The following is a 16,935-nucleotide window of genomic DNA, read 5'->3' as shown; positions in this document are numbered from 1 at the left end:
GGGCCTGTGTTTCAGGCACTGGAGGAAGGGGCCTCTCCTAATTCCCAAAGGCAGTAATAACTCAGTCTGAACTCTTCCCCCAGTCCACTAGCGGCAGATCCATGAAAAAAAGGAAGGGGAGTGGGGGGTAGGGACAGAAGATGCACAGCCCCCAAGGAAGGGGCGCCTGTTATCTATGGGAAAGGTGCCCTAAAAACCTAGCTGGAGTCAGTCCTCTCCCCATGGAGTTTATTCTGCGCAGAGAACTAGCCAGGCCCCCATACTTTCCGAATGCCCTGTCTCAGGGTTCTATGTAGGCGCAGAATGACATAGCAGCAAAGGGGAAAGCGGTTGAAAATTAGGTGAGGGGGGAGGTTTAGAGTCAAAGCTAATAGGATACAAGAAAAAAAAAAAGGTGAAAAAAAATCCATAAGAAAAAAGAAGCCTGGCTCCCAAGCAGAGAGAACAACTGGGAGACTCCCATAAAGACTAAAAAAAAAGAAACAACCTAAGGACCATAGGTCTAGTAGAACACAACAGGACAAAAAACCTTAACACTATAATGAAGGAAATAATAGATGAGAACCGCCTTGAACTTCTAAATATAGAAAATGAAACTGCTATTGAAAGAATTCACAGATCACCACCAGAAAAAAACATAAGGCTGCTAACTCCAAGAAACATAGTTGCTAAATTTAGCGATGCAACTCAGAAACAACAGGTTCTTTAAGTCATCAAGAGAAATAACTTCAAATACAAAGGAAAGGATATTCAAATAATGCAAGACTATTTCATCCTGACTAGAAAAAGTAGAAGGGAATGGAATAACAGTTCTAAAGAGTAATGGAGCTCAGGGTGCCCTACCCGGCAAATCTGAGCTTAATCATACAAGAAGAAAGATGTACATTCAAATAGAAGAGTTTGAAACACTTTTAGAAAGAAAACCAGAAACACACAAATATAAAATAAAGGTCAGGGGGCAGCTAGATGGTGCAATGGATAGAGCACCAGACCTGGATTCAGGAAGACCCAAGTTCAAATCTGGCCTCAGATATTTGATGCTTACTAGCTGTGTGACCCTGGACACGTCACTTCACTCCACTGCCTCTCCAAAAAAAAAGATAAAATTAAAAAAATTAAATAAAGATCAGGAGCAGAATTTCTTAGGAAAAAAGGAGCAGGGGTGGTAATCATGATCTCAGACAAAGTTAAGGCTAAAACAGATTTAACCAAAAGAGAAAGATAGGGAAACTGGAATATGTGTCAGCCATATTCATCAACATTGTTTTGGTCTATTTAAAATATCTAGACAATATAAGGTTGGAATATTACTATAAGGTAGGAAATGACAAGTTGATGGACTTGGAAAAATATGGAAAGACTTGGACTTGTGAAGAAAGAGGTTATCTACCCTCAGAGAAACAGAGGACAAATAAGTATAGTATGGTCTTACATACATACATACATATGAGTGTAAATGTCTATATATGAGTATGATTATAGCTAAGTATATATATGTGTAACTATATGTATGTATGTATATGAACAAATATACATACATACACAAATATACATATACACATATACACACACACGTCTGTGCTTAATTGTAGCCTTCTGTGGGGGTCGGGGGGAGAGGAAGGGGAAAAAAGATGCCCAGCAGAGAACAAAAGAAAACTTACAAGGAAGCAAAGAAAAGATGGACCGCTCTCAACACAATGAGTAGTATTTATTATATAGGCTTTCTTGAAATGGAAATATATCAGAATGTAATATATTATATTATCATAATAGAATAGAATATTATCAGAATAGAATATATTATACACAGTTATATGCTAACAAAACTAAGAACACAAAAGAAATAGAGGAATACCTTCAAAAATCTAAAATACCTAAACTGACCTAAAAGTCTTAAGTAATCTGATTCAGAAAAGGAATAGATTTAGCCGTAAAGGAAGTACCAAAGGAAAAAATCCTAGTTCTGATTCATTCACAAGAAAATTCTATCAAACTTTTAAAGAATAGTTAGTACCAATACTTCACAAATTATTTGCAACAATTGAGATAGAAAGCAACCTTCCAGAATCCTTTTATGAGACAAACATAGTCCTAACACCTAAACTAGGGAAAGACAAAACGCAGAAAGAAAACTATAGGCCAATATCATTAATGAACACTGACTCAGAAATTTTAAAAATGCTATCAAATAGATTACCATAATTTATCCAAGATATCATTCACTATGACCAAGTGGAATTTATACTGGGATTGCAAAGATAGTTCAATGTTAGGAAAACAATCAACATCATTAATCATATTAAAAACCAAAACATCTAAAACACAGGATCATGTCATGAGATGAATTAAAAAGCCCTTGACAAAGTACAACACTTTTATGCTAAAAACACTGAAAAGTACAGCATGGAGACCTTTTTTAAAATTATCACATAAAGCACCTAAAAAACCAAAATCAAGCATCATTGCCAAGTGGATACAACAGATTCCTTCCCAATAAATGTGGGAGTGAAACATCAATTCTCACTCTCCTCCCTCCACCCACCACCATTATTTGATACAGTCCTGGAAATGCTAGAAATAACAATAAGACAAGAGAAAATAATTAAAGGTATAAAAGCACGTGAAGAGGACATAAAACTATCCCTGTTTGCTGATGATATGATGGTTGGTTTGAAAAACTTTTGGAATAATAATTCAGACAACTAACAGATTCAGTACAGTTGCAGGCTGCAAAATAAGTCCTCAAAAATCAATATACAATATCAACATATAATAATAATAAAACACAAAAAGCAATAATAGAAAGGGAAATCCCATTCCAAATAACTATAAAATGCACAAAAGTGTCTGGGGAGCAGCCTCCTCCAAAGTCCAAAAAAGACTTGTAGAGATTCAATTACAAAACACTGCTTAAAGAAACAAAGAACTCAAGTAGCTGGAAGAATATTCAGTGCTCATAACTAGGCTGTGCCAATATAATAAAAATGACAATACTATCAAAATTAATTTACACTTTTAATGCCATACCAATCAAATTACCAAGGGGATACTTTACAAAGATTGATGAAATAGTAACAAAATTCATTTGAAAGCACAAAAGATCTAGACTACCAAGAGAAAAGTATGGATGAGGGGGAAGAGCACTTCCAGATCTCAAAACTACATTATGAAGCAGTAGTCATCAAAACCATCCGGTATTTATAAGGATAAATCAATGGAACAGACTAGACAAAGGAAATTCAGTAACAAGAGAACTCAATAACTCAGTGTTTGATAAAGTAGAAATTATGAATTACCTAGGGAAAAACTTCCTATTTGATAAAAACTTCTGGAAAAATGGAAAGCATAAATTAGCCTCAGACCAACATCTCACACATTCCACAATACATTCTAAATGGATACACGATTTTAATATTAAAGATCATATTATAAAAAATTAGACGATCAAAAAGATCATTTACCTCTCACAGCTATGATCAGGACATGTATTCTTAACCAAACAAGAAGTAGAGGCAATTACAGAAGATAAAATACTTTTTTTTTTTTTTTGGTGCAGCAATTGGGGTTAAGTGACTTGCCCAGAGTCACATAGCTAGTAAGAGTCAAGTGTCTGGTCTGAGACCAGATTTGAACTCGGGTCCTCCTCACTCCAGGGCTGGCGCTCTATCCACTGTACCACCAAGCTGCCCCCTGATATAGATAATTTTTGAGTATTTGGAACTGAAAAGCTTCTTCAAAGACAACATTAATGAATCTAGGATGAGAAAATAAATGGTCGAATGGGAAAAGTCTTTTGTATCAAACTTCTCAGATAAGGTTTTGGTATCCAAGATACATGATAAGAGCCACTCCCCAACAGAGAGTCAAAGGATATGAACAGTTATCAAAAGACCTGCAAAAGTATTCACAAGCACATGAAAAAATGTTTCTGGTTACTAATAAGAGGAATGCAAAACAAAACAATTCTGAGTTTTCACCTCACCCTACAAACAGGCAAAAATGACCCCAAAATGGCAAGTCAATATTAGAGAGGTTATAGAAAGATTGGCCCACTAATATATTATTGGTGGAGCTGTGAAATGGTGCAACCATTCTGGAAAGTAATTTGGAATTATGCAAATAAAGTGACTAAAACTGTCCATGCCCTTTGAACCAGAGACTCCATAACTAAGCTTATACCCTAAGGAATCCATATGTAAGAAATAAGCCCCCATATACTCCAAAATATTTATAGCTATACTTTTTGTGAAGGTTAAAAATGGAAAACAAGGTAGATCTCCATCAATTGAAGAATGACTAAAATATTGCTGTGTTGTAAGAATTTATATGACGACTACAAAGAAACATGGAAAAGATCTATACGAATTGATGCAGAGTAAAGTAAGCAAAGCCAATAAAACAACATACATAGCAACTACAACAATGGAAACAGAAAAAACAATGACACACCAAAAAATCAAAAGCAAACGTAACACAATTGTAAAGTTCACAAACAGGACTCCAATAAAGACATATGGGAAGATACCCTCAAACCTACCCCTTTGTGGAGATGGTAGATGTTACACATTGTAGATGTTTTCAGACTTTTTCAATGAATTGATCAGTTGTGCTGAGTTTTTATGCTCTCTTAAAAAAAATAATATTTGTCATATGGGATGTCTCCCGGGGAAGGGGAGTGTTGCATGGGATACTACCATGATGTAAGAAACGGAAAATATCAATAAAAACTGGAAAAAAAAAGAACACTAATTCTCTGCAAGCCAAAATAACTGACCTTGAAGACAACACGTGCAGATATAAATTAAAGGCCATAGTTCTCCCAGAAGAACGTGATAAACTTTACAAACCTGAATACCACACTACAATAAATTCATCCAGAATTTTTGAATACAGACAATAAAGTACAGATTGAATAAAACTACAGATCATTACCAAAGAAAAACGTTACTCCTGAAACTCCAAGACATGTAGTAGTATTTCAGAATTTCAATACCAAACAACAAAGTCTGCCAGCAACCAGGAGAAAGGTCTTCAGCTATGAAATAACCTCCATTCAAATCACTCAATATGATTCGTAGTCAAGAAATCAAAGAAAATAATAGAATAGAATGGTCCAAAAAGCAGAGGAACTGAAGTGTCAACCCCAAATAACATTCTGCAAAGCTGAGTCTGATGATTAATGGGAAAAGAGAGATTTTCAGCAAGAGACACATTTGTGAAATTTCTGGAAGGGAGAGAGACAAAGAGAGACAGAAAGGAAAAGAGACAAGAGACTGGGCAGGGAAAAAGGGGATGGGGAGGAGAGGAGAAAGACATGAGTAGCACATTCAATTCAAACATCCCAACAAGGGTAAATAAGTATAATTATCAAGGAAAGATTAAGAAATGGAATTCTCTGATATCGACAGATGATTTCTAAGAGGAAAAACTAGATTGAGCAAAAGAAACAAAAATGAGAAATAAGAGATCTAAGAGGCTCAAGATTTAAGAGGATCTTAAGCAATCAGGAAACATGAAAAAAGAACTGAATCCATATTCTTTGGATTCAATCCCATTCTAAATCATCATCTTTTGTGTGGACCACAATAGTGGGAAGCATTCAAGCCAGGAGAGAGGAGTGTGAAAGACAGAAGGGAGCTGAAGGTATAACCCAGAGGTGGGGAACCTTTGGTCTTAAGGTCACATGTGGGCTTCTTCTAGGTTCTTGTGTGCAGCCTTTTGACTGAATCCAAATTTTACAAATTTTACAAAATTTTACAATTTGGAAAATTTGGATTCAGTCAAATTTCCAAATTTGGAAAATTTGGATTCAGTCAAAAGGCCACACTTAAGGACCTAGAAGGCACATGTGGCCTTAAGGCCAAAGGTTCCCCACCCCTGGATAACCCTATCAAGCCCAGAGGTAAGCAGAAAAGGGATAGTAATTTACTGTCTTAACAGTAATAAGTGGCTTTAGTAGAGTTAGGTAAAAGCAATAGAGAAGAAAGTCTGTGACAGGAAGATTGGAAGATAGGCCTCTACTTTCAAGAAGAAATTAAAAGATGCTATTAAAGAAAAAGCTCAAGGGAGTAGGGGTGGGAGAGGGAGGGTGTATGTCTGTAATGAGAGCCCTATAATGAATGGTTTTTGTCTAGGGTCAGGGTTCTTAATCTGGAATTCAAAATATCTGTATTTCAATGTAGCTGGTTTCTTTTGTAATCCTATGTAGTTTATGTTATGCATTTAAAAACATTATTCAGAGAAGAGGTGCACAGGCTTCGCCAGTATGCCAAAGGAATCCATGACTTTTCAGAGGAAGGTCAGTGCTTCCCAGGACAGTTCTCCACCCTCGGAAAGAGAATGTACAGGTTGGGGACAGAGGGGAGATTCTGGGACATAGACCTGGAGCTAAGATTGCCTTAATAGCAATACTACTGTGCAGTGATCTTAGAAAAACATGGAAAGATCTGCACAAAATAATGAAGAGTGAAATGAGCAGAGCCAAGAGAAAACTGTATAGAGTAACAGCAATACTACTTTAAAAATGACTTAGAGCAAATAAATCATTTTGACTATTATGGATATCCAAATTAATTGCAAAGGACATATGAAGAAAGATGCTATCTGCATCCAGAGAAAGAACTGATAAACAGAAGTATGTATGGAATAATTTTACACACACACACACACACACACACACACACACACACACACACCCCTATTTGGTAGCCATCTTGGGGGGAGAAGGAAAAAAAAAGAAATTTGCATGATAAATTTATTATATATTTAAAGGAATAGCAAGTTGTACGTAATAGATTTGCAGTTTCATGTGCAAGAATCTTTTCTATTACACTGTGTTATGGAAATGCTTGTTTTATTTCACAAATTAAAAATAAATATAAAAAAGTAACATAAAATAAAATAAAATAAATGATGGGAAGGAGGGAGGAGGAGAAATTTTTAACCACACACTTATGGGGGTAGGGAGGGGGAGAAAATGAATAAATATATTTTTAAAAACTGAAAAATCAAATGAGATTTATCATAAAGGTATTTTATTTATCTATCATTTATTATTTAATTTGTACTTACCTTAAAATATGATATGAGCTTTCACCACTGTCCAGTGAGATAATGGGCAAGAATCATAACTGGCCATTTATAACTGGAGTCACTAACATAGTGGTAGAGTAGAAAGAACACTGCATTCAGAGTCAGAGAACCTGGGTTTGTTTGGATTCTGGCTCTGCTGCTAGACAAGTCACTGTGCCTCAGTGATCTCATCTGTAAAATGACATGATGAACTATATCTCTTAGTTCTTTTCCTATGATCTCTTAGGACCTGAAGAGCAGTTTTTAAGTACAGACAACTTCGGAAAAAGCACTTCATTTAGAATTCAGGAAAGCTTGGTTCAAATCTCAGCTTAAATACGTATTGTCTGGTGTAATCAGAGACAAAGCCATTGTACCTCTCAAACCCCAAGTTTCTTGACCTCTAAAATAGGGAAAATACTCATACCATATCCATCACAGGGTTGTTGTAAGAGCAATGATTCATAAAACTGAAAATATTTTTTAAAACACATTAACTACAGAATCCTATGTATCTGGTGTATGCTATCCACCAGACTACATTTCCTTTCCCCTATATTTCCAACTCTTAAGGAATATGAAAGCCAAATGATTCTCTGAGAATTCTGCTACTTCCACTTGGCAAACACTGATTCTTCTCTTGTGTTCTGAAAAGAGCTGAAATTAATTTTCATTCATATAGAGTAAAGAACCTTTGTTTTGTCAGCATCACTGCCTGAGGTCAACTCTGCCATGGGAATAGGGTCTATGAACAGCTGATGAGCCGAGAGAGGAAGCACAAGACGGTGTTTATGTAGGGCTAAGATAAATACCAGCTTTTGTTTTTTTGTCTTCAGTTTTCTTCATGATCAAGAAAATCAAATACAAAAGAAAAGCCAAAAACTTAAGTTTGAATCCAAAGTCTGTTTTCATCAGCTGCCAACACTTTTTAGAAAATGAAAATGCCAGCCCCTCCCCAGTGTCTTTTGATTGCTGTTTTCCACCTCTTCCAGAAAACAGTTTTTTTATTTTTTCTTGTTTATGTATTTAAGGGGTAGGTACCAGTACTGACAGAGAAAAAAAATGAAATCAATTTATAATCAAAATTGAATGCTGCTCAGTACCTTAGCTGCAATTTCAGAAATTCTAGTCCTTTAAAATCTTTAGTGACCAAAAATTCTTACATCTCAGCTCTGTTCACTACTCAACCTTTTTTTCAAAGTTCATTTCCCCCACATTACCATTTATAATTCAAGTCACAGGTTCACTGAACATCATTCTAGTCTACCCAAAATCACATTAACAATAATGTCTTTAGAACTCTAATATGTGCCTTGTACACAGTAGACACTTAATAATTAAATGAATTAAATATTGTGGAATTGATGCAAACATCAACCTGATACATTAAGTACTAATGCACTTAGCAGCAAGGCCATTTGATATCTGCTGTGCCTCCAATGGGCCACCTGGGCCTCTTACTGCCTGGGCTTCCTACCAATAATTCCTAAATGAAATGATGACTTAATCAACATACTGTTTTCTCACCCCATAGTAAAATTAAGGCCTTTCAAAAAACCACCAAAGGTCAAAACTAGCCTTTAACATTTCAGATTGAAATGAGCATTTAAAAAAAAAATACTGTGTAAGTAAAACTGTCTATTTTACTTTTTATTATCACCACCATTCCTGGTATAGATAAAATCTTAGCCACAGTTTTACAAAGTACCTCTATCCATTCTCCTCCAATGTTTTTATGATATGGCCATTTCAATCTAGGTCATATAGCCATTTGGAACTTACTGTGGAATAAGGTAAAAAGTATTAAACCTAAACTTAATTTAAGCCAAACTGCCAGTTCTCCCAGAAGTCTTTGTTGAATAAGGAATTCTTATTCCAATAGTTTGTATTCTTGTGTTTACACAACACTAAAGCAATTGCTTTAGTCTTACTTGCTTGAGTCTTACTTGGCTAATCTATTCCCCACTGCTCAATTTTTTTTTTTTAATTAGTATCAAGTAGAAGCCGTATGGCACTATGGATAGAGACCTAGCCCAGCCTCCTATTCAGAAAGACCTGAATCTCACACTGTGTCATTTTGACCTTGGGCAAGTTAATCTCTTTCAGTGCCGGTGGTCTCCAAATTTTTTGGGTCATCCACCCCTACCAGTATTTTTTCCCAAGCGGTATGCTGAGGGCAGGGAACTTTCCTAACAGCACCTCCATAGCTATTGCTGTGGGTGTCTGGGTAGGGTCAGTTAATAACTGCCCTGATACTATAGTAACTGCCCTGTACCTCACTCACAAAGGGCAAAATTGGGAGCTTGGAAAGGAAGTAAAGGAAGAGGAAAGAGTCTGCAGTGGGGAAAGAATAGCTATGGTTATGTGGGACACTGGACATGCAGCAACCTACCGTTAGGTGGATTTACCATGTACTACTTGGGATATTATCACCACCCCCACTTTGGAGACAAAGCCCAAAGGCAACTCCCTCAAAGTATAAACGATAGGTGATGATAACCCTGGGAGAATGTCATTTCCTTTTATTAGTACAGGGTTCCTTATACTAATGAAGTCACAGATGAATCTAAAAACATAGTTTTGATAAGTACTGATTGAGTTCTGGTAATGCTAATCCTACTTCATTCCTACTTTTTGTCATTATTTCCCCAGAGATTCCTGATGTTTTGTTCCTCCAGATTAATTTCATTATTTTTCCTAGTTCTAGAAGTAACCTATTTAAAGTAGTAGTTTGGTGGCCATGATGCTAAATCTGTATCAATGCAGCTATACTAAAAAGAGAAGCTGTGACTTGGGAAAAATCTCTGCAGCAAATCTTTGACAAAGGGCTGATATCCAAGACATATAGGAACCCCATTATAAGAAAATCCATAAACAAGGGGGCTAAGGATGGGAAGAGGAATTTTTCCAAGAAGGAAAGAAGAATAGCAAGCTATCAACACCCATATGGAAGAATGGTCTGAAACACAATTAAGAGAAATGCAAATTTGCGCAACCCTAAGGCTTCCCCTTCCACTCATCTGATTGGTAATGGTAACAAAAGATTAAAATGATAATTGGCAAAAGTCAAGTACACTAATGCATTACTGGGGGAGCTGTGAATTGATCCAACTACTTCAGAAAATAAAAACAGGTATTTATAATAATACTTAAAGTTCTGCAAAGTACTTTACATACATTTGTCTCATTTGATCAGCAAAATAATCCTAGAACTTAGTTAGGTCTTATTAGTAACCTTAGTTTATAGATGAGGAAACTAAGCATCAGAGAGCTTAAGCAACTTGCATAGGATAAAAACACTAGTATCTGAGGTGGAATACCAACCCAGGTCTTCCTGACTCCTAAGTTCCGCTACCTTGATAAACAATACTGAATTATGGTAGAAAAGTTACTGGGCTGTACATACCCTCTGACCCCAGCCACACCCCTTTTTTAGGTATATAACTCAGATTAGTCAAAGATACTGTGAAAGGTCCCACATGTACAAAAAAAAAATACTTAAAGCAATATTTTACAAATTGTGGTATATGAATGGAATGCAATCTATTGCACTATAAAGAAAGGACAAATATGAAGAATTTAAAGAAACCTGAGAGGTCTATATCAACTGATGCACAGCACAGTAAGCTGAGCCAGAATAATTCATACAACGATCATAATAGTGTAATTTTAAAAAAAATAAGTAAAAAAATATCCGAATTATGACCACTGCTTGACTTTAGAGGACTGATGGTAAAACATGCCTCCCTCTTCTCATCAGAGAGACAGTGGACTACGGCTGTGAAATGAGGTATATATTGGTCAGACATGGCCAATATGTTTATTTTTCTTTGCTGTACTTCTTTGTAACAAGGGAAGATTCTTTTAGGGGAAGAATTAGCCCAATAAAGCATTTTAAAGTACTTTAAATTTGTACACGCACAAAATTATTAACACGGTCAAAAGACCATCCCATTCATCTTTAATCCACTTACCCACCAGACATAGAATCCTTGGTTTTTAAATAAGCAAGAGACAATAGAGTAATATGCCCACAGACCACATATGGTAGCAGAGCCTGAAAGCATGGAAATTTAGACTCCCAGTTCCTACTTAATTTTGACTGAAATGGAAGAAAAGCTACCAAATGTAACAGGGAATGGGTCTATTTCAATAGTTTGGGGATTTTTTTTTTTAAAGAAAGGCTTTTCTCAGCCAACAAAGCTCCATGAAAGAATTCACAGGATGAAAATCTCCCCCAAGAGGAGTTACAGTACATCTCTTTGTACCTTCTCAATAGTTATAGCCTGTAATGTCATTCCCTACCCTACCTTGCAGAATTTTTTATTAAAGCAGATAAACACTATCTAGACAGACATATCATTTTTATGAAAATCAAAAAGACATGAAAAAGTAAATAAATACAATAGCTCCTTTCTCAAACCAGTGTCAAAAGATGGCATCTTGTCATAAGAATAAGTGGCATGAAAGTGAAGAAAGTCTGATTATTATGGACTCCCAGACAGTTGCCATTTATAAGGATGCCAAAAGCCATAAAAAAAAAATTATGGCCTTTTTTTTTTTTTGAAGAATTTGCAATGTAATACAGATGACAGGGGAAAAGAGGATGATAATGCATAAAATAATATGCTTACTATAATTGTCTTGCAACACTAGAGTTAAAGAGTTTTAATTTGCTAATTGGAGAAAGACTGCCTGGGACTAACCCATCTTTTTCAATCACATCTCTCTGATAACTGTACTTGAGCTCTTCTCCACAGTTCTTTATCATTCATAGACTGTTATATTTGCTCATACTCACCTCACACACCTCTCTATTGCCCTCTGAGTGACATTTATTATTAATTCCTCGGAGACTGCAGTGTTCCATGACTCATAGACATACAACAATTTTGAGTAGTAAGCAACTTTTAAAAGGAACTAAGATTTCATGTTTTATCCAAGGCTGCCAGCTGAAAAATCATCCCTGGTGTACAGTATACATCTCTCCTAATAAACATCTGGCATAAAAATATGGTTAATGCATGGCCTTATTTTCCACATTATATCATCTTTCTTATGAATTGGTCTGAGGTTTAGGGGTTTGGAGTTTTTTTAATCCTTTTAATTTTTCAAAAGGAAGGGAATGGGAATGAAAGTCTTGGGCTTCATGTTTGATTCTACTGAAAAGTGGAATAAGGTGTGTAGATGAGTCATGGAATCTTCATCTGTAGAATTATTTAAAAGTAAAATATGGATATGAAGAATGGTTGCATCAAGTCCTGGGATGATGAGAGCTGAAGCAAGTCACATACTTCTCAGAGGATCTGGGACCCTCAGACAAACACACAATGATGCATCCCACATTCCTACATCACCTGTGAATACTCCTCTTAAGGACTTTTCGGTTTTGATTTCTCCAGCCCTCCCTAGTCCAGATGCATGTCCACACACTTATGAAACCTAAGTCACAAAGTTAGTTTAGGGATCAACTAATCCAACCACCTCACTTCACAAGTGAGAAAACTGAGACCTAAAGAGACTAAACAATTTTTCCAAGGATTAGGTTAGGTTACATTAAAGAAACTACCTATGTTACACTCATATTACTTAATTTCAGTTTAGAAGATAGATTATTTAGGTATACCTACTGCATAGGCTAATAAATTCAAAGAATTTTAAAACTACAAAGGACTTTGGAGATCACTGAGCTCAACTTTCTCATTTTGCAAGTGAAGAAATTGAAGCCCACTGAGGTTAAGTGACAACCCCAATCTTCTTCAACAGGATCTCACCAGAACGGAAACTGTGTCCAAAAATTTAGCAGCAGCAGATCTGGTAGTAATCCCAAATTGACATTCAACCACTCACTTTTGCTCAGAGAGACGCCATGTAAATAAAACCTTTTCTTTTTCATTTCTGTTAGCAGATGAGAGTTAAGGTCTAGCATGGTCCCTGATTGTTCTTAATTACATGCAGAGAATTTCTAAGCCCCCAAAGCACACTACAATTGAAGTATAGCCTTCCCTTTCACTTATTGCTAAAAACAAGGTTTCCATCATATAGCACCCCATACATATAAAGTAGGGTAGGGAGGGGGAATAGAGAAGTGATTACTGAAACAAAGCTAGAGATGCCTCTTCGGCTGGTTTGGGCAGGAATGGGTTCTGGTAATTCACAATTCCTCATGATAAAGAGGAGAAAGGGAAAAATCCCGAGCCACCAAGTCTTCCTTAGAATTCATTCTGCCATTCAAAAAGAAAAAAAGCAAAAAACAAAAAAAAAGAACAAAAAGCACTAAGCCCAGGGTTATTTATAGCCAAAAGAGTTCAAATATTAGTCCATAATTGCTTCAAGAAAAGGTAAGGATGAAAAACTCTTTCCAATCAATTTCTCTTCATCATTGGTGAATTTCAGTTCCCAGCTAGACAGCCAATCATAGGTACAATAAGCCCTGGATGGGGAGCTTCAGCTATTCAAAAACCCTGAGGGGAGGTGGGGAAGAGAAGGGTCGGGGGATGAGAGATGATTCGAATCCCCACCATTACCAAGCCCTGGGGTCTGAGATTTTTTCCCTGGCGTTTCTGCCAGAAACTGCACAGAATCCAAGGGGCTTCAAGATCACAAATTTAAGGCCTCAGGAACTGTTCTCAGTTTGGGTGGGATTCGTGATGTTATAAAAGTATGGTACTCTATCGGCCCAGAACACAGATTTAACATACTTTGTAGGGCAGTTTAGTGCTGGGAAGAAGAGGGTAGGTGGTGGAAGGGAGGAATTTTCTCCTTTTAGAGGTAAACCAGTTTCTTTTTTTTTTTTTCTCCTAGGGAAGGTGTATATGTGGGACAGGGTGTCAAATAGAAAAGCTAAAGAGGCATGGGGGATGGAGGAGTAACACACCTCCTACACTAGCCAAGGGCGTATTCCCCAGCTCCCAGGGCTCACAGCAGTTCCCCATCCTTTCCCCTCTCCCCTTCCCCCACCCCCTCCCCTTTTTGCCTCCCCTGTAAAAAGCATACCAGATTTAAGCCCCCTCGCTGGGTTTTCCACCTGGATGAAAAGACTGATCCATTTACTTGGTGTAGGACACAGGCTTCGCCTTCTCAGTTCCCAAATCGCTACTGGGTTAGAGGCATATTAGGGGAAAGGGGGAGGGTAAGCGATTGATCCCGATTAAAGCAGGTTCGGCCCTACGTAGGAAATCGGTTTCCCACCAATCCGCTCGGATTCAGCCGAGTCTGCGCTACTGCTGAAACTGACAAAACGTGGTGCGGGGGAAGGCTCTCCTTGGAGCCGGGGGCTGTCTCCTCTCCACGTCCTTGCGCCAGGCAAAGGGGGCTTGGGGAAGAGGGGGGCACGCAGTCCAAAGGAAAAAATATACATCTATGACGGCAGGGCTTACCCGAGGAGGTGGAGAAGCAAAAAGTTCGTGTAAAGGGCAGGGCTTTTGTTAAGAATGGCATCTACTTAAATTTCCCCCAAAAAAGTCACCCCCAACAAAACTTAATGTCTGATGCCTCTCCTCCTCCCTAGAGCCCCCACTTAAGCCTGAAAATAAAAGATCCTGGAGGCAACGAGGGATTCGAATTCTGAAAGCGAAACTGCAAGAAGTTTGGGGATGCTCTTTCCTGTTTCCCTGGGAACCTCCTCCCCACCTTTCCCCTGAGCTTTGAGTGTCACCTGTGGCCTCCCCAGCTGCAAAAAACTAAGTCCTGGTACCCCGGGGTAGGGAGATTGGGGGAGGGGGGCAAGGTAAGGAATCAAGGGGGTTGGAGAGTTCTTCGGCTCGTAAAGATCCCCGTTTCCACGTCATTTAATCCATTTATTGGCACCAGTTGGTTAGTAACCTTGCCAGTCAAAGAAACAGCTGAGCTGGCTCTCAGGGTAGCTTAGTTAAAGAGGCGGTGGGTCTGGCCCGACTTCTTAACAACCAACCCCCTGGTTTTCTTTCTCCCAAAAGAAAGAAAAGTACACATACACATACACACACACACACACACACACACAACCACCCACCCACGTACATGCACACGTATCCTAAGGAGTTTGATAAACACGCACGAATGCATTTTCACCTCCATTATACAACCACGATGCAAAAAAAAAAAAAAATTGCAGGTTTCGTGGAGTTGGAGTTAATTCTTTGCTTGTCATAAGCGACGTCAGGAGGAGGGGAGGTGTTCCCGGCTGAAACTGCAGTTTACGAGCAAAGAGCCATTTTAGGCTGGTTTCCTACTTTACCAAAGCCTCCTCTGTTTCCCACAGGCAATCTGGAAGAAGGGGCGGAGAGAAGGGGGGAAAGATGGGACGGGGAAGGAGCCAGGGCTGCTTTCCCCGTTACCAAAACTCTTATTTTAGGCTTTTCTCAACTCCCAGCCCCTGCAATCCCGATGGGGCTGAAATTACGCTCCTTTCCTCTTCGCTAGCTCGTCTCTCCTCCACCGCCGCCGCCGCCACTACCTCTGCAACACACACATTACACACGCACGCCCACAGTCCCCACTTCTCCCTCCCCCACCCCCTCCCAAAACACCCCCGGAACCAAATGAAGTGCAAGGACCTTTCACACAATGTAAGCATCCGTTTAAAAGGGAGAAAGAATAGACTGTATCGATCCCTCCTCCACGGCACTCAAAATGCCCAAAGACCAGATTTTTGCTTCTACTCCCAACCCTGCCCAAAATATACATATTTTTTCAAAAACCTAATATTAAAAAATAAAAAATTAAGTGCACTAACTTTCACTTCTGCACGACGGTGCGCCCGGCTCCGCTCTGGTTAAGTTTGCAGACACTGCGGAAGGCAGAGCCTCGCTGGTCTACGCCCCCCTCCCTCTTCTTTCCGCTCTCCCTCCCCCTACCCTACGCTAAAGCGCTAACCTTGCCCCTACTCCCGCGGGGAAGGATTTCTCCCGCTACTACGCTAAGTAATCGCTGCGCGGCGGTGGCTGCATGGTGACTCTTGGCGACCCCTGTCGGTGTGGCAGGAAGGATCAGAGGATCACAGATTTAGAGCTGGAAGGGACCTGAGCCCAACTCCCTCATTTTGCATAGGAGGAAACTGAGGCATCGAGAGGGTGGGTGACTTGCCCAAGGTCACAGAGTTATGGTCTGAGGCACCCATCCAGACCTTCTCCGGCAAAAGAAATCATTTGGGTAGTTCAGCTTTTGCATTTCCCCCTCCCTATAATTTGGGTTTGTTTCTGTATTTGTTCTCTCTCTGGTTCTCTTAACTCTAAAGAATGCCCCTCCCCAAATTTGGGACTCCTCTTCCGGTCCCTTCCCTGGGGTGATGGAACAACCCCCATGGGGTGTATCCTATTCTTCTGAATGAATGCTCTAGCTTTTCTATACATCACCCTCTTCCCAATCCACCCCCGAGACACCAAACCTGCAATTTCAAAGACACCACCCCCTTCCTCCATCCCTCCCCTTCCCCGCTGACCCCTGGATCACACCTTTCAAGCCAAGCACTCTACATACAAGAGTATCCTTCCACGTACACCTTTCTCCCTCTACATCTCCTGACTTTCAGAAAGCGCATCTCCAAGAAGTAACCAGGAATAAACTCCTTGCCCAGCATCCTCGACGCTGTGCTTTTAAGGTCCTGTCATCCTCTGATGCTCTATACTCAACGTTACTCTTCATTCCACCCCCAACCCCCAATCCCCCTCCACACACAGAAAAGAAAGAGCAGTCCAATTCTTAGCACAGCATGCCTCCTTGCACGGGGAAGAAGGGGGAGAAAAGCCACCAGCGTCTCCAACCACAACTGCAGCAGACACCGGACAATTAGGCTTTTTTAATAGGGACCTCCTTGCTCCACCTACTGAGAGAGAGCCTTTGACAGCGAACAGACCACAACATAAACACAGAAAGGGGGAGAAG

At 39.1% G+C, this 16,935-nt stretch overlaps 1 protein-coding gene across 2 annotated transcripts in view; it reads right to left on the bottom strand.

Annotated features, from left to right (window-relative positions):
* SFMBT2 (Scm like with four mbt domains 2) overlaps positions 1 to 16,935 on the bottom strand; it is a 300,526-nt gene that overhangs the window by 282,182 nt on the left and 1,409 nt on the right. The window contains exon 1 of one of the 2 annotated variants that reach the window (XM_027838773.1): positions 15,788 to 15,838. The exons of the other annotated variant lie outside the window; for it this stretch is intronic. The gene's annotated coding sequence lies outside the window, so the exon portion shown is untranslated. Of the gene's footprint in view, positions 1 to 15,787; positions 15,839 to 16,935 lie in introns of those variants that run through there. 2 annotated transcript variants of the gene reach the window in all.

The sequence above is a fragment of the Vombatus ursinus genome, unplaced genomic scaffold (genome assembly GCF_900497805.2).
Source record: "Vombatus ursinus unplaced genomic scaffold, bare-nosed wombat genome assembly UNPS02014830.1, whole genome shotgun sequence".
Lineage (NCBI taxonomy): Eukaryota > Metazoa > Chordata > Mammalia > Diprotodontia > Vombatidae > Vombatus > Vombatus ursinus.
This window is presented reverse-complemented; position numbering and strand designations above follow the sequence as displayed.